The sequence below is a fragment of the Mustelus asterias genome, chromosome 6 (genome assembly GCF_964213995.1).
Source record: "Mustelus asterias chromosome 6, sMusAst1.hap1.1, whole genome shotgun sequence".
In the NCBI taxonomy this organism is placed as follows: Eukaryota; Metazoa; Chordata; class Chondrichthyes; order Carcharhiniformes; family Triakidae; genus Mustelus; species Mustelus asterias.
In genome coordinates, this window is record NC_135806.1 from 2763393 (window position 1) to 2767974 (window position 4582).

Consider the following 4582-nt stretch of genomic DNA (forward strand, 5'->3'; position numbering starts at 1 on the left):
ACGATTTATGTTTAGTTAAGATGTTGATGAAGAGGGGTCTATTTCACTTGCTTTCTCAATGTCCTACTTAAATAAAATTTTATTAAAAAATAAATCCTCCATAACACTGCTTATTTTGTGTGTTACCTTTGCTCTTATGAGTAACATTGCTTTGGAACTGAACCTGCTGGCACCTTGTGTGTTACACCCCATTATACGTTTAATGTTAAAAGAGTATAACTTGTATTAATTAATATGCTAGTCTAGTTTATTTATTAGTGTCACAAGTAGGCTTACATTAACACCGCAATGAAGTTACTGTGAAAAGTGCCACACTCCATCAGACTTCTTTCTCTACACCCTAGCTATGACTGTAATACTACATTCTGCACTCTGTCCTTTTTTCCCCAATGTATGGTATGCTTTGTCTGTATACCGTGCAAGAAACAATACTTTTCACTGGATACTAATGCATGTGACAATAATAAATCAAATCAAATCAAAATCCAGCGTCTGTGTGGGTACACTGAGGGAGAACTTAGCACGGCGTGGGTTTCCTCTGGGTGCTCCGGTTTCCTCCCACAGTCCGAAAGACATGCTGGTTAGGTGCATTGGCCCGAACGTGGGCCGGAGTGTGGCGACTAGGGGATTGTCACAGTAATTTCATTGCAGTGTTAATGTAAGCCTACTTGCGACACCAATAAATAAACATTAAACTTCAACTTTAGATGGGCTGAGTTTTGAGAACTACGAACATATGGAGCAGGCATTCATTCAGTGCCATTACTAAAAGACAGGTGACAATCAAATCCTATAAGCCAGAAAATCTTTTAAAATAATGATAATGCATTAAGTAATCCAGTCTAAAACTTATTAAGGACTATTAGTTTCATCTATGCGCATTTTCAGTTTTGAACACCATAATATGTATTTATTGCACAAAAGATGTAAAAGATATAGATTTTATCACATTTTATACTTATCTATTCTGTGGAATTCACAGTTTGCTTTTCAATGAATACAGTATTATAATCCGCCAATGCCACCTCATCAACTTAATGCAGCAAAGCAGACTTATTGAGTGGTTGAATAATATTGAGATAAACAAGGTGTATAATCCTTTCTGCGTCAGATAGAATAAAGCCTTAATAAATACCAGAACAGGTGGAAGTGCAAGCAGATAGCTGATCTGAAGCTTGAGTCTGACATCTGAGCCAAGTAGGTGGTTAACACCTCGGCTAAGAAAGGATGAAGCTGGTAATCCTTGTCCATTAGCCTAAATAGAGTTATTTATCCAGTGGTATATATATACAATAGCTTACATTACTTCTCCATCAACATGACACCTCCTCTGCTATTCCTCTAACCTTTAATAGTTTTTTTTATACAGTGAGAAGTTTCTAGAAATTATGATGACAATCAACTAATTAATAAGTTACAGAGTCTAACAGTGACCAACATGTCGGAGAACCCCCCGGTTTGTGTGCAGATATTCTCGCTGATTCTTCTGGTTGTCTTTGGGTTTTACTGCATTGTGAAAGGGGCTTCTTTCACCGCGTTCAGCTGGTGGTACATCGTGGGAGCAGCCTGCATGGTGGCAGCTGCCTTCACCTCCTTCCGCATTTATGAAGTATGTACACTAGCGTCACACCAAGAGACTGTTTCAGAACTCCCTGCAACAAACCCTTCGCAGCAGCACGTTGGAGAGCAGTTTATCAAGTCCTAGTACACTAAGCAAGAGAGAACCTAGACCACATGGACTCCTGTTTTATCATTCCATGGCAACATGTAACTTACCTTGAAGCTGAAGTGCTATTTCTCAGAATGCTATGTGTGCTCCAAAGACTGGGCCGGTATGTGATAATAAGTATTCATTTTTTCTATGGAACTAGGCAAACGTTTGGAAACTTTTCCCTCTAATTTACCTCCTCCATCCCTATTCCTTTCCCTGAATCCTCTGTTCCTCTGCCTTTTCTACATCGTCCCCATCACTACCTTCCCTCGCCGTTCCCTGTCCTATAACCCCATTGGTGACCATGCCTTCTTCAGCATAATTTCTAGTAATTTCTAGTAATTATTCTTCTCTGTATTATTTTTTATCGTTCTAATTTTACCCCATCTTCTAGAGAGACGGTGGTACCCAAAACTGAATCATTATTGAAAGAATCTGATACATGTGGCTTATTTATGTCACCCGACTAGATGTCACATCCTGCCTCTGAAAAAGGAAAGAGTGTCTCTTGAAAAATATGATTATTGCAGTTGTCAAGCAGAGGAGTTGTCCCTGAACCTGACATCATGGCTATCCCTCAATCAACATCACTATAAACAGATTAGCTAGTCAGTGTCACATTGCTGTTTGTGGGATTTTGCTGTCCACAAACTGGCTGCCCCGTTCCCTACATCACAATGATGACTACACTTCAAAATATACAGGGCTTTGGGATATCCTGAGGTTCTGAAATGTACTGTATAAATGCAAGCCCTTTCTTTTCTTGTAGATTCCCAATGATTCTGACAATGGATATTGCGTGTTTGAAATGTTTGGCAAAGAAGTTTAATTGTAGTACTACCTGTAGAAAAATGAAGGAACATGTGATACAATATATCAAAAGTTATTTTAATTAAATGGAACTAAATATTGTTGTGATTTTTAAGCAAAATTCAGATTAAAACTAAAATATGTTATGTTGCACACAAATCTCTCAAAATGTTGGAGCAAGTTTTTTACTCATTGCATTTACTCTCCCTTTCCCTTTGCTTCTTGCTGAAGTCATGTTCCACATGTCAGTCATCCAACTGGCCATTGTTTCCATGTGAGTATTGAAAGTCTCAATGAGCTGTAGAAAGGAAGTGTTACTGATATCTATAACCTCCTCCAGCCTGCAACACTAATTGAAAAAAAAAACTTGGAGCAAAATGGAAGCCATCCCAGTGTGACCTTTTTTCCCTGTACAGTAGGAGGCTGAGGGGTTACCTTATAGAGATCTATAAAATAATGAGGGGCACTGATCAGCTAGATAGTCAACATCTTGTCCCAAAGGTAGGGGAGTCTAAAACTAGAGGGCATAGATTTAAGGTGAGAGGGGAGAGATACAAAAGTGTCCAGAGGGGCAATTTTTTCACACACTGGGTGTGAGTGTCTGGAACAAGCTGCCAGAGGCAGTAGTAGAGGTGGGTGTAATTTTGTCTTTTAAAAAGCATTTAGACAGTTACATGGATAAGATGGGTATAGAGGGATATGGGCCAAATGCAAGCATTTGGGACTAGCTTAGTGGTTAAAAAAAAAGGGTGGCATGGACAAGTAAGACCGAAGGGCCTGTTTCCATGCTGTAAACCTCTATGACTTGCCTGTGCCGGCTCTTTGTAAGAGAAGTTGTGTTTAGCCCCTTCCCCCTCCCCACCTTTTATTCGTCACTCTGTAATTTCCTCAAGTACCTGTTAAACTCCCTTTCAAAATTATTTCAGCAATCAGCTTCCAGAGCCTTCCCAGGTTTGGCATTCCAGATGCTCTGTGAGTGGAAACAATTCCTCTTCATCTCCCCTCTAGGATCGTTTGTCAATTATTTTAAATCTCAGACCTCTGGTTTGCGACTCACTCACCCAGAGGGTACAGTGCTTCTCTCTACTTCATCAAAATCTCTCAAGATCCTGAAAATGTCGAATGGCCTCCTCTTAACCTTCCCCATTCCAAGGAGAACAATCCAAATATTTTCCAACCTCCTTATAACTGAAGTCCTTGGAAACATCCCAGTGAACCTCATCTGTTCCCTTCCTAAGGTCTTTAGATCCTTCCTGAAATTTGGTGTCCAGAATTGTTCACAATATTCCAACTAAATCCAACGATTTATAAAGTGTTAACATGAGCTCTTTTCTATTCTATTCCTCTATTTATAAACCCAAGTAATTTATACACTGTTTTTAACCACCATATTAACTTAGAATCATAGAATCACTACAGTGCAGAAGGAGGCCATTCAGCCCATCGAGTCCGCACCAACAACAACCTCACCCAAACCCTCTCCCCGTAATCCCACATATTTACCCTGCTAATCCCCCTGACACTAAGGGTCAATTTAGCATGGCCAATCCACCTAATCTGCACATCTTTGGACTGTGGGAGGAAACTGGAGCACCCGGAGGAAACCCACGCAGACACAGGAGAATGTACAAATGCCACAGTCACTTGAGGCCGGAATTGAACCCAGGTCCCTGGCACAGTGAAGCAGCTAACTATTGTGCCACTGTGCCACCACCTTTTCTCCTGAGACACCCACCAGGTAGTGGGGGTATTTACACATAGCTGGGGGCCTGGTTCGTGGGCACCAGGGCATAACTACAGAACTGTCTGGGAATCAAGCCTCCTGAGTTCCCTGGTGTTTAATCTGGATCTGTGAGGTACTCAGTTTACATATGTCGCCACAGGAAGGCACTGCATAGGACTTGCTGATATGTAGTGGCAGTAGAGGGTTAAACACTGGGTTCTCTTTTCACAATCGTTGTATTTCTAGCCAACGGTGAGGGTTAAAAGCAAAAGTCACATGCAGACTGCCCAACACACCACCCATTGCACTAACCCACTTGATGCAGTACATCAACTGGA